Source organism: Gracilinanus agilis, chromosome 6 (assembly GCF_016433145.1).
Source record: "Gracilinanus agilis isolate LMUSP501 chromosome 6, AgileGrace, whole genome shotgun sequence".
In the NCBI taxonomy this organism is placed as follows: Eukaryota; Metazoa; Chordata; class Mammalia; order Didelphimorphia; family Didelphidae; genus Gracilinanus; species Gracilinanus agilis.
The window spans coordinates 12,300,053-12,319,923 of NC_058135.1; the positions used below are offsets into that span (position 1 = coordinate 12,300,053).

The 19,871-nt window shown below is 38.2% G+C and overlaps 1 pseudogene; it reads right to left on the reverse strand.

The window, feature by feature from the left end:
* Nucleotides 1-209: 209 nt before the first annotated feature.
* On the reverse strand, nt 210-1,091 carry LOC123251802 (annotated as a pseudogene).
* Between the last annotated feature and the right edge of the window lie 18,780 nt (nt 1,092-19,871).

Consider the following 19,871-nt stretch of genomic DNA (forward strand, 5'->3'; position numbering starts at 1 on the left):
CAGGGAAGGATGGGAACTAGGCTATCAGCCAGTTCCATGTTGGGTTGGGCTGGCCAAAGCAGGAGACCTGACTCAAGAGCAACCTGCTAGACTAACTCAAAGAATTCTGTAGACAGTGGAGTTGGGGAGTTCAGAAGTCCAGATCAATGGTGAAGTTGAAATTTTGAATGCTTTTGGTGTTGGGCCATATGTGAATGGTGCCAAAGATCTCACCCTTCTTCACTGGGAGGTAATTTTCCATAAACAAGACTTTCCTTCCAGTGGGTAAGGTAACTCAAGGCTAGTGAAGAAGCGAGTGTGCTTATGCCAGTGTGTGATCTCAGTGCTGAATCTGGCTGCCAGAGCATGTTATTAATCTTCATTTGCAGAAAGAAGGTGGAGATGAAGGTCAGGTTGCCCATGTGTATTATGAGAGATCCACCTCCTTGATAAGGCAAGGCATTGGTCACCAAATACTTGGAGTCAACCACATCAATGAGGGGCTCCTTGATGGCCATATTCTCGATATAGGACATATCAAAGCTGTAGATGTCCTCTTATAAGGGAATCTTGCCATTTTTGTACTTTCGATCTCCCAAGGCATTTGCATACAGTGTTGCCCAGGCAGGGAAGAGATAACCAAAGAGGAACAGCCACTTGGGCATGTAGGGACAGTGTTGAGCATGGATTAATAGAAGAAACAGTTTCTATCCACTCACTGCAGCTCCACCTCCACCACCTTCCCCTTGATGATGGTCACCACATGGGAGAGCTTGTTGGCCCAATCTTGACTACTTGGTTGTAGATGTAGTCATTGATCACAATGACTTTTTGGGACCTGCCTTGGTCACAGACATCCAGAAGATCCTGGTTCCTGAGTCAATATCCAGTACCACCTCGTCCTTGAATAGGTAATGATTATGTAATGTGGAATTAAGGTGAGAATCTAAATTTCATCCTGGAGCATCTCTTTATGATTTCAAAGGCTTCTCTTGCTCTTGGGCTGTGTGCATTGCATTTTTTCAAGTGGAGGCTGAAGGCTTATCCTATCAGCCAATGTGGTCACAAAAACTCTCCATGATACAGTTTGTGGCTTCAGCTGCCACTGCCATCTTCTTTCTCCTCAGCTTGTACACCCCTTCTCTGTGCTTCTAAAGCACATCACCACCCTTGAAATTTGAAAGCTTTTCTATAAATATAAAAGCACTATTTGATCTCGCCTGTATCTGAAACAAATAGTATGGATTCATGCATGTTTCAGGAAAAGGACTTTTCTATCAGCTGGAGAGTATGATGAATCAGTGAATATCCCAACTAAATGGAATGCAATGCACTAGTTACCTCCTTAAGTTGCTGAAGAAATATCTGAATGTTTTTTAGTCTTCCTCTGACTTGATAGAGGACCAATTGATTCCCTCTCAGAAGTTCAGGTGTACTAGCACACTTATCACCAAGGATAGCTACAGCCAGAACACAATCTCACTTCTGGTCCACCTGACTACCAGAAGGGGATAATATAGGGGGCTAGGGGTGAAAATGTGATAAAACTAAATTCTAGGCCATTGAGTGAGCCCTACACTAGGTAAGCTGATACTCTTATTCATGTTGTCTTTTCATAACTGGCATAAGATTCTTAACTAGCTCTTCCAACTTTCAGGTTTTCAAAAACAGTAAAAAAATTTGGCCCTGCTACCCTAGATTTAGGGAACAAAGAGGTCATCTACTTTAAGACCTCCAATTTACAAATTAAAAAACTGAGGCCCAGGGAATTAAGTGACTAACACAAGGTCATATATATACTAAATATTATAGGCAAGTTGCAAAATTAAGTTTGACTTCAGAACCATTTCTCTCATATATGTATATGTGTTTGTATATACACACATATTATGCATGCATTTCTCCTTGATTCCATCCTTTCCCCATTTCTTTACTTCTTCCCTCATTTACTCTGTCCCTACCTCTATTCCTTCCTTCCTTCCTTCCTTCCTTCCTTCCTTCCTTCCTTCCTTCCTTCCTTCCTTCCTTCCTTCCTTTCTTCCTTCTTGTTTCAATTTGTTTCCTTTAGGTTGTTATAGTAACGTACCCAAGGTCACACAGGTAATAAGTTTCAGAAGCAGGATATGATCACCTTGACCTCTCAATTTTCTTCCAAAATATCTTCCCTGCACTAATTACCCATTCCTTTTTCTCCCTTCTTGACCCTCTGATGAATCAGTTTGATTCTATAATATTTTCTCTTGAATTCCTAGCCCCCTTGTCATATAACTGATCATATCCAACCAAGCCTCATCCTTGAATCACTACCATCATTTGCCCATCTTCACTCCTGCACATGGGCTGTTGAATGAAGATGAAGAAAATTACACAACCATTCTGACAGGGTCACCTACAAATATATCTTACACAACTGGGCTCTCAATACTACAAGGCAATTCTACTATACTTCCTTTATCAACTCACTATCCCACTCTCCTTAGTAGTTTTTCCAAACCTTTTCTCATCCCTTCTCAAACCTCCCATGGCTCCCTCTTTTCAAACTTACTGATAATCTCTTAGCTGCCAAATCCAATGATCTTTTCAATCCTCATTCTGTTTGACTCCTCTGCAGTTTTGGATTCTGTCGATCACCCTCTGCTCCTTGATACTCTCTTCTCTCTAGTTTTCATTCCTATATATATATAGTATTGAGATCTGAGTAAGGCAGACCTCAATTTGAATCCAGCCTCAAAAACTTCAAGTTATTTTACTGCTCTGGGCCTTGCTTACCTCATTTGTAAAATGAGGATAATAATAGCATAGCACCTATGTCCCAGGCTTACTGTGAGCATACTGGAATAATATTTCTGAAAAACTATAGCTATTATCATTAGTATTATATATTATTATTTTTCCCCAGTGTGAGCTTGGACACATTATTTTTCCTCTCTGGGTCCCAATGTCTTTGTCTGAAATATATAATTTCTAAATTGCTTCCAGTTCCAATTCTAAAGTTTCTCTCACCTTCTCTCCCCACCCCTAACATTTAAGAAGGTATAATTTGGGCTCAAATATATCAAAAGGAAGATTGGAAGATAAGGAATAAAGAAAGAATGACATGAGCAAGTCTTGAATCATAGGGGAAATCTATTGAAGCCCACACTTGTAAAAGTTCCAGTTTTCTTTCTAAGCCCAAGAGGTCTGGCTAATTGGCAAGCTGATCCTTGCAATTTTCTTAGGTTCAGATTAAAGCTTAAAGCCTGTAAGTCTGCTAGTTCATTGGGATGGGATGGGGCTTAACAGAAATCCATTACCAGGGAACATATTCTCTTCTCCAGTGAGTCAATTAACAGAAAACAATTAACCTACATTCCAAAGAGAACCCAAAATGTACAATTTTTTAAGGGCTGAAAGTTTTCTTATGATTCACTTCTTGGGGCAATTTTCTTGCTGAGGTGTCAGGCAGGAACAAAAGAATCAGTCACCTTTGGGGTCTATAAGCCTCCAGCTAGAGGATTTGTGTTTTTTAAGAATACTAAGAATTCTGTTGAAGGAATGGGGCTTACAATCCCTTGCCAATATGGAAAGCAGAGTTTTTTTAATGAAAAATTCTTTGAATTGAGGGGCAGAGAATGGGAGGTGAGATCCTATTTCTTACATAATGTAATTGGGTGAATATAATTTGACCTCTCTGGACCTCAGTTTCCTACTCTGGAAAAGGAAGGGTTGGAGTAGATGACCTGCAAAGTTTCTTCTAGACTAAATCAATGTTTCTTTGATGTTTCCACAAGAACACCAGTCCTATAAAACAAGGTATTTTTGGGGAGAGCTCTCAACATACTCAGACACTTAACCTTTAGATAAACTTACCAGTTACCCCATATACTTGTGTGAGCCATAAGCCAAGTTATACTGCCTTTTCTGCCAAAATCTCTTCCTTGTAAAGCTGTCCCTGTGGTTTAAACCTGGAAGAGTACAGGGGCACTGTGGTTTCAACAAATATTCTGAAGGTACCTACATCTTTTTTAGAGTGGGGAGGAAAAAATGGAAGTAGTAGATGGAATTAGCCAGCTCATCCCTAGGAGTCCTGAAAGATACATGGTCCATTCCTTCTCACCTTCTCTCCCTTTCCCCCTTTTCTTTTCTCCCTCTCACTGTTCCTCCCCCATTTCCCTCTGTTATTATTTGTAAGGAGTTCATAACAATAGAGGTAGCTGTGGCTACCTAACTTGCCTTCCCATCATATTGCAAAGCTGTATATCATTAGGAGAGTGAGTCAGTGAGCACTTAGTATGGCTGTGCCCTGGAAGCCTGAGGGCTTTGGTAACCTGGTTGGTTTTTGTTACAAATCTGTTTGGGAGTTTCTGTGTGTTGTACATGTTACAGAATCATGGAGTAAGCTAGTGATATGTTCAGATCTAAGTATTAGTGAGATAAAAGAATTTCATAATATTATAAATAAAAAGCTCAGAGTACATTAGTGGTTATCCCAAGAGATGACTGGATTCCTCTATCAACATCTTCAGGCAAAAGCTGACCACTTGTAGGTTATGTTATAGAGAGAGGAAGAGGGGAGCCTGTGGGAATAAGGTCATATCAAAGAAGATTAAGCAAAACTAAACAAAAGGACAAAGCACTGATTTAAAACAGGGATGGGGGGAATCCTAATTAAAAAATACTAGAGACACAAAAGGAGAAAAACAGAAATGTCTCATAACTTTAAGTGTGAAAGAATTAAATAATGCAACAGAACAAAAGACAGTGACAGATTGGATTAAAAAAAAAACAACAATCCAAACCTCAGAGACTGTTACTTATAAGAAACACATCTTAAAGCAAAGCCTTTTATAGAGAATAGAACTAAGGCTATAACAAAGATCACCAACACTGCCTAAGTAATTACATATCCCATTCATTCAGTATCCCAAAGTAGTCATGTGTCTGCAGCTGGTGACTTGACCTCATTGGGGTTCTACTCAAGATCCTCTTCTTGTCCATTTTCATTTCTTGCTTTGTCCTTATTGGCTCTCAATTTTTGTTTAGTCATCACAGAGTTAGAGCTAGCCAAATCTGGAAGGGACTGCCATGGGCAATAATTTCCTGATTACTGGAATTATGCCATTTGAAACTTGATGGCCATTGTCAGGGATTATTTCAGGAAGAATCCTTTTCTTGTTTAGGGTCCTGGCTTTTCAGTACTAATATTTTCTGGTTCTGTGAAGTGTTGGGAGGAGGCAGTTGATTTCTTTAAGGAAAGTCTCTTAATAATGTGATGCATAAGGGAGTGAAAGTGCTCAATCCCAGAATATTGGAGCTGAAGAAGGCCTTCGAGATAATCTTTTCCAACCCTGCCCTCTCCATGTTACACATGAAGATACTTAATTGGGGAAAGAGAGAGAGAGAGAGAGAGAGAGAGAGAGAGAGAGAGAGAGAGAGAGAGAGAGAGAGAGACCACACAAAATCTGGGAGTTTGTCATAATTACAGGGCACTTAGAGAAGAACAAGTGGAGGAAAGCATTGTGGAACGTAGATCCAGAGAGTATCTCAATGGAGAACCAATAATGAATAGTGGCCATTGCATGGCCCACTCTCAACTTGTCCTTATAGTTGGAGAGTTCAGTGAAGTAACTCTGGGGGAAAAGTTAGTCCAATGAAAATCCATTTCCTAAGTTCCTCTTACATCGTCCTTGTGAGATTCATTGAATATCTTACTAATGGAAGAAAAGAGGGAGATAGAGAGAGGAGATTATGTACATAGCTACATAAATCTCAACCTCCCTATGGATGAATGTCTCAAAGTCCATATGGTTAGAGATCTTAGGCTTAGATGTCAGGGAGAACAATCCCCTTCCTATATCTCACAGGTCAATGGCCATAAAGACACTTTATCAGGCAGAAAGTATAATAGAAATACATTATTCTTTCTGTAAAATGAAGAAATTTGAGTGACCAAGTCCTGTCCAACTCTAAATTCTATGATACTACAAGTTCCAACAAGGGGAGGTATATCAGTGAAGAAGAAGGAAAATTACTTAACAAGGACAAGGGACCCATTGAGGAAGGCAGGGTAAAGAGAAGTTTTTTTTATTTGCCAGAAATTGTCCATCAGTACCTTAAATGTGACTGGAAGTGGTGACTACAGATTACCCTTTCCCCCTTATATTTCTTTTAAAAACATCTGTGATTGTTGTCATTAGTAATCGCTTCCACTTTTGTAAGGCTTTAAGGTAACAAAACACTTTCTTGCAGCAATCCTAAGAGGTCACTACTTACCTAAAGATAGGTAGAAGAGATACTATTTTGCACATTTTCCCTTTTTTCCTCTGAAACTGAGACACAGTGATGTGACTTTTCCAGGATCACCCAGCTAATAAGTGACAAGACAAGGATTTGAACCCAGGCTAACTATTTCTAGGATCTTTGCGAAGAAAAACTCATGGGCAACATTGGCATGATGCCCAATGGGTCTTGAAGAATTGGATACAACTGAAAAACAGCTATTAAATTTGCTTACTAGATTGCACAGTATTATCCTAAAAGGGGAGGGAAAAGAGGAGGAGACAGACTCCCTATCTGACGGCTTTTGTCTTCATAATGATAATTATGATCTCAATGTTCCTAGTTCATGTTTTCCCCAGGGTCCTATTGCAGCTCATGACACAAGAATTTGTGTGTGTGTGTGTGTGTGTGTGTGTGTGTGTGTGTGTGTGTGTGTTTGCTCTTCTTTATTTTCCTCTATCTTTACTGCCTTTCTGTATCTATGCAGCCCCTATAACTAGAACAGCTCCTGATATTCCAGACCAACCTCAGAGGCTATAAATTTCAGTGCATGTGGTCCTTGTTTTTTGGTTCCTATGGAAACCTTACCAAACGTTTCTTCAGCTTTTACTGATGGCTGAGCCAAAGCCCAGTGCCTAGGAAACAGCTTCTCAATTGAGAAATTCTGATTCCATGCTCATCTCAGGAACAGAAAAGGTGCTGTTTGGTTTTCTGCCCACAAATGACCCATATGCCATGTAAGGACACACACAGCATTCAAGTCACTAACATCTTGTGCAACTGAAGATAGAGAAGCCAAATACAGAAGTCTGTTTGCCATTTTCCCCACCCACCTGACACAGTGTCTCTGCCACCATTAAAGATACATTCTGGAGGTCCAAGCCAAGGAGAGGGCTCAGTCAATCAATCAACCAGCAATCATTTATTTGGAACGTAGGGTGTGTTAGCATTTTTACAGATGCTGGAGACACAAACAAAATGGGGGAAAATAGCTTTTTCATTCAGGAACTTACCTAGGAGAGTTAATATATATACAAGTATATAAATACATAAATATATACAAGACAGATACATGATAGATATCAGTTGACTTGAGGAGGAATAACAAAATGTGAAGGGAACAAAAAGGCCCATTTAGGAGGCACTTTATTTGAACTTTAGAGACAGGATTCTGAGAGATGGAAATGAAAGTCAGGCAAAAATCACAGGGGCCAAAGATGGAGTATAGGTTGTGAGGGACAGCAAGAAGGTCTACCTAGTTGGACTTCCATATCCTTCCCCCAAGTTAATACCTTTTCTATACTCCTCATTTTTCCATCACTCACAATTGGTCAACTTCCATTATCAAGAATTCTAACATACCTTTATGTAATTTTGGATGTCGATCTGTCTCTATGCATATTATTAGTCTTCATTGTGATCTATGATGTCTCTACTCTTTAGTCCTTTGCCAGGCTATATCATCCTGTCTCTTTCCTTCTCAATATCAAACTTTTTGTCAACCAGTTCGACTCTACATTAGCATATGTTCAAATATTTTGTTTGCCATTCATGCCTTGCTAATCCCATGTCCTGGTTTGTTTTTTTCATTCATCTTCCTATGTGCTGCCGAATGGAGCTAGAGAAATTTCATGCAATGATGTTGACTGGATGCACTATACATCTGTTATCTGATCTCAAATGAGCCTTCATCATTGTAAAGCAATCCTTCGTTCTTCCACAGTTATTCTCTGCCCCACTCACCATAGCACCTGTTCCAAACTTTTTCTTCTCCCTTCAAGCCTCCAACAGCACCCATCCCCAAGTCCAGCTCAAGTCCCAAACTCATACTTAACTAAAAATATCAAGACCATTCGTTAAGTTCTAAACATTCTCCCTTCCTCTTCATTTTACAACCTCCAAATCATCTGGCATCCCTAGATCTATCTTTTGTTTCCAACAAATCCTTTTTCTCTTGTGTCTACTAGTCTTTCCAAGAAAACTAAGATAAAATCATCCACATTACCACACTATGCAATAGCATCAACATTTTAAATGATCTAACTGCAAGGAGATAGGGGAAAATTAGGAAACTAATGCACTATTAGTGAAGTTGTGGTCTAACCCAAGGAGTCTGGAGAGTAACATGTAACTATCCTGAAAGGGTTCTAAAACTTTTTATGCAGCTCTAGAACTTTTAATCCAGCAATATCACTATGAGGTCTATATTTTAGATTTAAAGAGATTTTCAAAAAAGGAGGGAGGATTCATTTGTACAAAATTATTTCTTTCAGGATTTTTTTGAGGTAACAAAGCAGTGGGAAAGGCAAAATTTGGCATATGAATGTGATGGGTTATTATTGTGCTATAAGAAGTGATGAGCAATATAATATTGGGAAAATTTGAAAATATTTATATGAACTGATGCAAAGTGAAGTGAGCAGAACTAGAAGAGCATTGTACACAGTAGCAGCCATATTTTTGATGAACATAAGTGTAAGTGATCTAGTAACACTCAACAATGCAATGATTCAAGACAATCTCAGAGACTAATGATGAAAGTTGTCATCTGCCTCCACAGAAAGAGCTGATGGAGTGTGAATGCCGACCAAAACATAGTACATTACACTTGATTTCTTCTTTTTTGCATTTGAGATCTCATTTCCTAATATGGAAAAATGTTTTATATGATTGCACATGTAAAGTATATGTCATATTTATTAATGTCTCAGTGAGGGGAGGAGGATGGGAGAGAGTGTGGGAGAGAGGATGCAAAGGAGAAAAAGAATTTAGAACTCAATTTTTTAAAAATTAGCATTAAAATTGTTTTAACATGTAATTGGGGGAAATTAAATACTATTTTGAAAAGATCTAACTAAGATAAAGAGAATAACCCAGCAGTGCAATCAACTAATTCCAAAAAAGTAAGCTTCCTGTTCCTAAAAGTATTCAAATAGTGACTGGATGATCATTCTCTAGGTATGTTAAGAGAAATTATCCTCTCTCATGTAGGAGTGTAGACAAGATGGATTGCAAACTCCCTTCCAATGCTCAGATTTTCTGCTTCAATGGAAAACAATGGAAAAATGGTCGATGGTCAGCACCATCCTGTTTTGGAACTCCATTTTTCTAGTTTAATCTCAGTAAAAGTCTAGATAAAGAATAATATTTGAATCAAAGAAGGAAGTCCCCTTTGCCTTTGCCAGCAACTGAAGAGAATGCCACATCCTTAGAGAAAGTTAGTCTCTATCTAATCACTGAGAGACACCATTTTTTTCTTCAGACATAAAAAATACAAATTGGCTAATCCTTTGAAAAAATAACTCAGAAGTGAGAAGAATAAGGGAGAAACAAAATAAAGTCAATTTGAAGCATGCTTGATTCTTCAACTTTTCAAATATCTAATGGGTGAAGAATGTTCAGTGAATCCTAGGCAAACATACCACTTAGTGACCTAGAAGAGAACAAAACAAATTTTTCTTTAGCAAAATAACTTCCACCAAGAGGAGACAATAATTTCTTCCCACACCATCACCCCCCATTTGAAATCTAGGCTAATTTCCAGCTCCAGCATCCTGCATTGTGTTGGTTTGTTTGTCTTGTTTTACCCCTTAACAGGAGTAAAGGGGAGGGAAGAAAAGACAGAAAACAGTATAGGAAGGAAAAGAAATGCAGATATGGAGAAACACAAATGACCAGTAATGATTAGTTGCAGATAGTGTTGTTCTTACACAAAGAGCTGTCTGATTCAGATGAGGAAAATAGTCAGGCAGGCAACAGAGTGTAAAAGAAGGAGGTAGGAGTGTAAAAGGAGGAGGAGCAAGAAAATATCTTTGAAAAAGCAGTAAATTGCCAGGTTATATGGTTAACAACAATGATATTTAGCTTAATTGTCATCTTGAGTCAGATACTCTCTTTTTCAATAACATGACTCACAACTTCTCCATACTTTCTTACCATCTGTGATTCTTATCCATGTCTTACAGTAAATTTATCATAGACCATACAAGCCCTATCTAACAACATATCCAACTCAGGAAAGGTCTCCTATGACTTCTCCACATTTCATGTTGATCATAGCAATGCTCAGCATAAATATGATAAGACTTCTTCCTTTTTTCAATCATTCACATCTTTGTATCAAAAGTCAGATCATGCCACTACTCCTTTGATCAAGAAGATTAATCAATTCTCTTTTACCTGTAAGATAAAATAAAAACTTTTGTTTTTAGCAAGTCAGTCCCTCCGTATTTTGACTCTCATTTATTTTTCCAGACTGCTTTAATGTTACTTCACCTCAGAGAGAGGGTATGTTCTCCAAATTATATCCTCCACAAATTGCATGCCTCTTGTTCTTCTTCTTTTTTTTTTTTATTTTTTAAACCTTTAACTTATGTGTATTGGCTCCTAGGTAGAAGAGTGGTAAAGGTGGGCAATGGGGGGGAGTCAAGTGACTTGCCCAGGGTCACACAGCTGGGAAGTGTCTGAGGCCAGATTTGAACCTAGGACCTCCCGTCTCTAGGCCTGGCTCTCAATCCACTGAGCTACCCAGCTGCCCCCCCTCTTGTTCTTCTTATGTGAGTTTTTATCTATATCCTGGGCATTGAATAGGCTGTCCCTTATACCTGTAATTTCCTTCCTCCTTACCTCTCCCTCTAACCTCCCTTCACTGGCCCAACTGAAGTGCTTCCTTATAGGCTGGATCTTTCCTGATTCCCTGGTAGTTATTATTCTTTGAAACTTCTGCTTTCTCTACCACCCTCTTCTCTTTCTGGATATAATTGGTTCAGTTGGAGCCATTATAAGTCAAGCAAATGTCCTTTGCTGAGAAAACTTTTTAAATTTACCATTTATTTTTATTTTTATATATAACATAATATAATATGTAACCTAACAATAATATACCTATAATTTGTTATAAATATGTAATAAATTATAATAAATATGCTTATCCAAGAGAAACAAATTCATACATCAGCTGCCTGCATTTTTTTTACTCCTTCCTCCCTCCCTCCCCACTCCCCAAGGAGGCAGAGAATATGGAATAAGGTCTACATATACAATCACATAATACATATATCCCTGTTTGTCATGTTGTGAAACAAGACATTTATTTCTTATAGTAGAGAAAATTCATAAATTTTTGAAATTAATAGTGATATGTTTCAATCTGCATTCAGGCTCCCTCTGTTCCTTTTATGGCAGTGGATAGCCTTTTTTGTCATGAGACCTTTGGAGTTGTCCTGGATCCTTGCCCTATTGATAATAGTTAAGTCTTTCACAGAGATCATCATACGTTATTTTCATTATTGTATACAGTTTTTTGGTTCTACTCATTTCACCTTGCATGACTTTGCAGATAAGTCCATATCCACATTTTTTGTGTGATCACCTTGTTTGTCATTTCTTATTGCACCATACTATTTTGTTACAATCTTATACCACAACTTTTTCAGCTATTCCCCAATTGATGGACATCCCTTCAATTTCCAGTTTGTTGCTACCAAAAAATGAGCTACTATAAATATTTTAGAACACATAGTTTCTTTTCCTTTTTCCTTGATCACCTTAGGAAATAAGCATAATAATGGTATTACGGAGTCAAAAGGCATCAGATTGCTCTCCAAAATGGGCTGGATTAGTTCACAGTTCCACTTGCAAAGTATTAGTGTCCCTATTTTTCCACAACCCCTCCAACATTTATTGTTTTGCCCTCTTATCATTTTATCCAATCTGACAGGTTAATATATTTTGATTTGTGATTCTCTAATCAATAATGATTTAGAGCATTTAATAGTTACATATAGGTTTGATTTCTTCATCCAAAAACTGACTATTCATATCTTTTTATATGCTAATGAGAAAATTCATTTTGAACCAATGAGGATTGTTAAAAAGGAGATGTTAGATTTCTCCTAACTCCTACTTATAGTAAGAAACTTAATCTCCTGATGATCTGAAGAACTCAAAGAGGAGAGACTTCCACTGCCCATTTAGACTAAAAGAAATACTAAAAGAAAGAGATACTTGAGCTAATTTAGTTTATATAGATATATATAGATACACACACATATATAAAACTACAAATATATACACACAAGTATTCATAGAACCTTGTTGTAGCACTTGTCTTCTACAGATCCAACCCATAAGTGTGAATACAAGTTGGGAAAGAAGTGTTATCTCTCTCTCTCTTTGTCTCTTTCTCAATTTTTTCACACTGACTACTTTCTCTTCTTTGGATCCCAAACACTGCTTGCCAAACAATAGACCCCTGATAATTGATTGTTGTGTTGAATTATCTTGGTATCTCAGATTTTTGGCTGAGCATTATCCTTTGCTCCTCACTCTCCCAGATACTGCACACCCGAATAAGTTGCTATGTCCAACCATTATAAAATGAAAATAATTCTATGCAAAATCTCTCTCTTCTCACTCAGCTGCCACCCTTGTTCATCATTTTTCCTCTGAGTTACTGCAAAAGCTTCTTCATCATTCTCTCTGCCTCAAGGTTTTCCTTGTTTCAGTCCATTCTACCCACTGCTGCCAAAATAATTTTCCTTATGCACAAATTTGACCCTGTGACTCCTCTATTTAACCAACTCGAAAGGCTTCCTATTGCCTCTAGGGTAAAATATGAATTTTTCTGTTTGGCTCTTAAAGCCCTACCCAAACTAAATTTCTAGCCTCATTGGATAATTACACATCCTCCCAGAATCCACAGCCCAGTCAAATTGGTCTTCTCCTTGTTCCTTATTAAATCCCACCCCCCATTTCTGAGACTTTGCATTGTGCTTCTCCATGCCTGGAATGGACTAGCCCCTCACTTCTTCCTTATGGAGTCTCCCTCTGCTTTTAAAAACAACTCAGTCTTCTGCATGAAGCCTTCCCTGCTCCCCACCCGAAAATTCTAGTTCTCTGCCTCCCAAACTCCCCTGTATTTAACTAATTTATGGATAGTTGTCTTCATTCACTTATATCCATGCAGTATATCATTTTAGATCTCTTCATTTTCCTCTTTAGACTGCAAGCTGCCTTTGAGTAGGAATAATTTCATTCTTTGTACTCCTTTCCTCAGCAACTAAGGACATGCCTAGAATGAGCAGGGGCTTTATAAATACTTGCTGCTTGATTAATGAGCATGGCCAAGCTTTAGCTTGTCTTGTCTAAGCTTTGTGCTTCCTCCCCACCAAACAAACAGTGTTGTGTACCCTCTAGGTGCTTATTATATACTTGGTGCATGGAATAATATCAGCCTGCTTTCTGACTACACAACAGAAATTGTGGAGAATTGTAGACTCCATATCGTGTGTGTGTGTATGTGTGTGTGTGTGTGTGTGTGTGTGTGTGTGTGTGTGTGTGTAGCCACTAATATGGAAGGCTTACTCATAGACCAGCTGGGAAAACATGCTTCTTTGAAGAGAGGTTAGGAACTATGATGTCTAGGTTCCCAGAATCACCATAATTCTGTCCTACTGCATGTTAGCATACAATGACACGAACCTCGAGGTATCCCAGAGAGGGAGCAAGGACATGGGCTGCAAAATCCATCACTTTTCATTTCTGACTAGAGCATCTTCATCTTTGCCAAGAATATCATATTGACAAAACATACAAAGAATATTCCAATGTAATTCAGATGATGTCACGTCCCAGTTGGTGGGAGTTCTCACAACAGGGATCTGCGTTCTTGCTCTCATAAGAATTTCAAGGAAAGAGCTCCCCAGAAGAAACATTAGCCCCCAAGGAATGCTGAATGATCCAAAATTCATGAAAGGATTTCTCTTCTAGGGAGCACAGGAAGCTGGGAAGCTCCTTGCTTTCAAGTCGTGTAGTTCCCAGGAGACCTATCCTCACCTCCTTATCCTTAATGGCTATCATGTGGGATTGGGAGGTCAGTGATTCCATGAACCTCCCCCTCCTCAATTCCTGAAAAGTGAAGACTGAATATAGTCCACTCAGTCAACCATTTGGATTGGTTGTGGGTAGCCAGCGGGGCCAGCCTTTTTTAACAAGATGTAAGAGTGGATATGTTGGGAAGTTCCTAATTCTTCAAATACTCTGAAGAAAAACACAAATCACAAGTAATATGTGGGAGAGGAGCAACAGGCTAGGAGGCAGGAGCCTTGAATTCTAGTGTGGCTGCTTCCCCTCATGAACTATGAAAGAAGTACACTTGGAAAATACATTTTTATTTCTCTGGGTGGGCCTCCCTTTCCTCATCTCTAGTGTGGGGAATCAGAACAATCCCATGTGTAGTACACTTTAATAACTAAGAGTGTTTCCCTCCCATCAGTGGGAAGTAGGCAACCTAATATTAACACCTCTAGTTTATAGAGAAGGAAACTGAGGCTTGAAGAAATATACTGCAGTCAGAATCTGAACTCCAGGTCCAATGTTCTTTCCATTTTATGATTAGACTTTTCTGGGTCATTCCTTATAAGCCATGGTTTCAAGAAACTTAGCCAGATACACTTTGATTTCCTTTTCATATCAGAAATTTACAGTTTAAAATGTTACTCTAACATATTACTAGAAAGCCAGCCATTGTCCAAATACCCCAATGCTGGAAAAGTCCCATTTTCTTTCTCAGGTCTCAGAGACCTAGTAGGAATTCTCTTGGTGGCGAGGGACAAGGTTACTCTCCCTAAACAGGAAGCTGATAACTTTCCCTGTTCCTACAAATATTATGAAAACAGAATTATAAGTTTTAGAACTGGAAGGTACCTTAGAAAAATCTTCCAATCTTAGTTTACAGGTGAAGAAATTGATTCAGTGATATCATGTGACTTATCTAGTATCTTAGGGCCAGTAAATAGCAAAATGTAATTTGAAACCAGAACCTTTTCTCCCTCAATCATTCCCTTAGGACCCAGGATTTTCATTTTTTCTTTCCTCCCTTTATACTTTTTATGAGAAGTTGGGAATACATAGCTGATATTTCAATGCTTCCAAATCTTGACTGATTTTTTAAAAAGCATTTGGTTTTTCTGATAAATTAATTTCATAGTATCAAAGGACTAAGAACTGGGAAGGAGTTTAAAGATCATTTATTACAATCTCCCCTTTTTGAAGATGGGAAGAATGAGATCTACACAGAGAAAGAAACTAGCTTGAAGTTACACCAAAAGGTAAGAAGCAAAACTGTAATTTAAAATTAGGATTATGAATCTAGAACTTTCTCAATTCCATTGTACGACCTGGTATTACAGAAATGAAATGGCAGGAGATAAAATATGGTTTTTCCTAGGCTCCTCTGCATCATAAAACATCTCAGTCCAAAAATGTGATGCCTTACACAATTGAAAGACAATGAGTCTATATTTTACCAAAAGCAGAAAATGTGACAACCTAGTATTCAGATAATAAGCAGTAACTAAATGATACAGATCATGCCTTTATCTATCTTTGTCTTCAGGAAGAAACTCTAAGGGGATCACTAGTCCATCATCCTCAAAATACTTCTCAGGGTCAAACAGGTAAATGAAACCTTTCCTGGTGCCTCCCCCAACTTAAACTATCCCTTGAGGATTAGGTCCTCAGAATAGAGTTAATAGGGATAACACTGTCTCTAAGAATAACCCTATGTATCTGCTCTTCTAACTGTGTAGTTAATAATATCCCATATGTCCCAGTAATATTCATCCAGATGACCCAATCAACATACATCAAAAGAATTCATTTGAATCACAAAGAAAAAGAAACAAAGGTAGTTACAAAACATCCTTCCTCTTTCCCCCCAATTCTAGGGGCATATTTTCTCTAAGAATCTATCTGTTCTTCCCTTGGTTTATTATCTTCTTGGTTTACTTTTGGCATTTCATGCAATCTATGGTATGTCTTCATTATATTCAGAATTCTCTTCTGTTAATTTATATCTACCACCTTACTTTCAGAATTACAACTTTATTAAACGATCATATTCTATTTCCTTCCAAACTCTTAGATGCTGTGGGCAGGTTTTGTTTGGTCCTGCACATTGTAGTTAAGGTATGGCTCATCCTTTAAGGATTCCTTGCTTAGAGTTTACTCTTAGAGGCTTTACTTTATCCTTCTCCTTGGTAACTTCTTCACCTAGACTTGACTCTTATTCTGTGAGCTTAACAGGCCCCATCCAAAAGTTGATTCTTGTGCTGGTAGCAGGCTTCCTAAAAGACCCTAGGAGTTTTGCTTTTTTAGATTCTTCCCTTGATGAGATTCCTGCTATAGGCTGGGCATGGGCTTTATGGATTGGACTATGATCCCTGGGCACTGATTTCTCTAGTCAGGGCTACCAGGATGCTGCCTTGACTAGAACTGAATGTTGATATGGCATTGTCACCTGGGCATTGGTGTGACCCGGTCTTCTTCTCTGGATCATTACTTGTGTGCTCTACCTTCTACCTAACTTGAGTTTTCTCCTCTCAGAGCTCTTTCAGTATTTTGGAAGTTGGTTGTTTTGGGTTTTTTTTTGAAGTTTTTCTTTATTAGTGTTCTCAGTGGTCCATTTTTAGAGCATTATCAAGATATTTTAGATATTACCAGATGGGATATCTGAGCCCCTCTAGAGTGTACATCTACCTTCTCTATTATATTCTTCAAGATCATCAGGGTTGACACAGGTTAGAGTGCCACAAAACTTGAGACATGCCAGGCTGATCACCACATTGATGGACTATGCTTGACTATTATCAACAGAGCACTGGGGTCTTTTTTGCTTCCTGGTATAAAGCTCTGCAGGATCTAGATATCCCTTGAGCACCTCTGATCCATGCTACTAGGTTTCTGAGCACTCTACTTGCACATTTATTTTTAATGCCAGACCATTTTACTTTCTATGATGCATATGCAGTTAAGATCTGAAGAAAGAAAATTCCCATTGATTTCATTTTCATCTCTATGAAGATAATTTGTAAATTTACATATTAAATTTACATTATATATTAATACACATTAATACAATATATATTAAAGCTCCAATCTTTCCCCTAAATTCTCTTCAATCCCTGATATCCAATTGTCCAATGGATTTCTCCAATCTCCTGTACTAAAAGCTTCACATGTTCAGTATATGCCTAAAGGAAACCATGAATCTCCTATTCCATTGAGTTCCTCCTCTCCTATATTTCCCTACTTCCGTTGAAAATTAAGTACTGCAAATCTTTAATTTCTTAGGTTCAACGTATTAATGTCTTCATTCAATTGCAGAGTTTATCTTGTTTTTATATTTTCGTTTGTACATAACTCTTTGCATGTTGTCTCCTCTACTAGATTGAGTCCATAAAGAGCAAGGAATATTTTTGACTTTTCTTTTTTCTCCAATGGTCAGCATATTTTGTTGTTTTTGTTCAGTCATTCAGTCATGTCTGACTCTTAGTGGCACCATGGATCATAGGAAACCAGACCTTTGTATCCTCCACCATCTCCTCAAATCTGTCCAAATTCATATTCATTGTTTCCAGGACATCATCTATCCATCTCATCCCCTGTTGTTTTAACTTCTCCCTTCACCTTCAATGTTTCCCAACATCAGGGTCTTTTCAAAGGAGTTCTATCTCTCATTATATGGCCAAAGCATTTAAACTTCAATTTTAGTATTTGACCTTCCAGGGAACAGTTTGAATTAATTTCTTTAATTATTGACTGATTTGACATCCTTGCTTTCCAAGGGACTCTTGAAAATATCCAGCATCACAATTTGAAAACATTGATTCTTCAGCACTCAATTTTCCTTATCATAGGTCCTTAACAAGTACTTATTGATTGATGACTGCTGATCTTTAGAATCTTCCTCCTCCCTTGGCCCTTATATCCAACTAGTTGTCAGGTTCTGTTGATTCTGCATCCACAAAATTTCTTATGAATCTATCATTTTTTCTACATTCATACTGTTACTCCTTGAGATAAGATGCTCATTGCCAGTTGCTCAGATTATTAGAATAGCCTCCTGATTGATCTCCTTGACACCAGTCTTCCCTCCTATCCAATCCTTTCTTTCTATAACTGCCAAAAACAGCCCCCCCCCAAATCAATAATATGATCATGTCACTCCTCTATTCAAGAGCCTTCCCCATTGCTTTTTTTTTTTAATTTTTTTAATTTTTTAAACCCTTAACTTCTATGTATTGACTTATAGGTAGAAGAGTGGTAAGGGTAGGCAATGGGGGTCAAGTGACTTGCCCAGGGTCACACAGCTGGGAAGTGTCTGAGGCCGTATTTGAACCTAGGACCTCCTGTCTCTAGGCCTGGCTCTCAATCCACTGAGCTACCCAGCTGCCCCCATTCCCTATTGCTTTTAAGACAAACTACAAATCCTCAGCTGGTTCCCCAACCTCTGCAATGTGACCCATTATCTTCTCATTCTCATTTGATCTTATCCACCTTCATGTACTCCACATTCCAGGCAAACTGGATTTCTAGATGTTCCCTCAACTAGACATAGCATGTCTTGCTTCCAGGCATTTCTATAGACTGTCCCTAATGGATGGAGTAAATTCCCTTCTCAATGAATATTTTCAGATTCCTTTCCATCCTTTAAAGCTTACCTAACAAACTTTTAAAAAATTACTAGCCTTTAGCACTCTTCTGCCTTGGAACCAATACACAGTATTGATTCCAAGAGAGAAGGTAAGTGTTTTCAAATAAAGAAACAAACAAATAAATAAATAACAAAATAAATGAAAACAGACTCACAAAATCAAGAGAAAAGAATATCAAAATTAAATAAATCCAAAGGGAACTCAGGCACAGATGTTAAAATGTTTTTAACATTGTTTAAATGTTTTGTGGTGGTGGTGGTGGTGGTTAATAAATATATAATTAAAAAAAGGAAAAAAAGAAACAGCATGAGATGGGCTTATAAGAATTTTTAAAAGGAAGTACATTTGCCCTAAATTGGGAATTGTCCTAAAGGAGTGGTCTCTGAAAGAGCAGTAGTGTAGCCCCCAGTAGTGAGAGCAGACCCCAGTAAAATCAAAACCATGGTCTGGCCAGAATCACTCTTCACATGAGGCCCCAAATCTAAATCATTTCTATCATCCCAGTTCATCAACCCACAAATAATTTGTCAAGCAGATCTTAACACAGTATTATGTTCTGATGCTGCTAAGGGTGGATTAGTCAGGTCTAGAAAGCCACTTTTGGACATGTGAAATGCAGTGAATGTGAAAGAAAGTATGGATGGAGTTTGCTATTGGTAGGTGGGTGACTGATCTGATGCAGGCGTTATGATTGGTACAATATGTAGTGTGATTGTAGGTCAACTCATATACATGTTGATTAATCATTTTTCAGTCACATCTAACTCTTTGTGATGTCTTTTGAGGTTTTCTTAGCTGAGATACTAGAGTGGTTTGCCATTTCTTTCTCTAGCTCTTTTTTCAGATGAGGAAACTGAGGTAAATAGGGTTAAGTGACTTCCTCAGGATTACACAGCTAGTTTCTGAGATATGATTTGAAACTAGGTCTTCCTAGTTCCAGACATGACACTCTATCCATTTTGCCACCTAGCTAGCCCCACATATGAATAAATATATGAATTAAAATAGAACTGAGCACAAGAGTATGAGCAAGGTGGAATGCAACAGTTTGGAACCTCCAGAGCAGCTGCATAAATAGTAGTAGTAGTAGTAGTAGTAGTAGTAGTAGTAGTAGTAGTAGTAGTAGTAGTAGTAGTA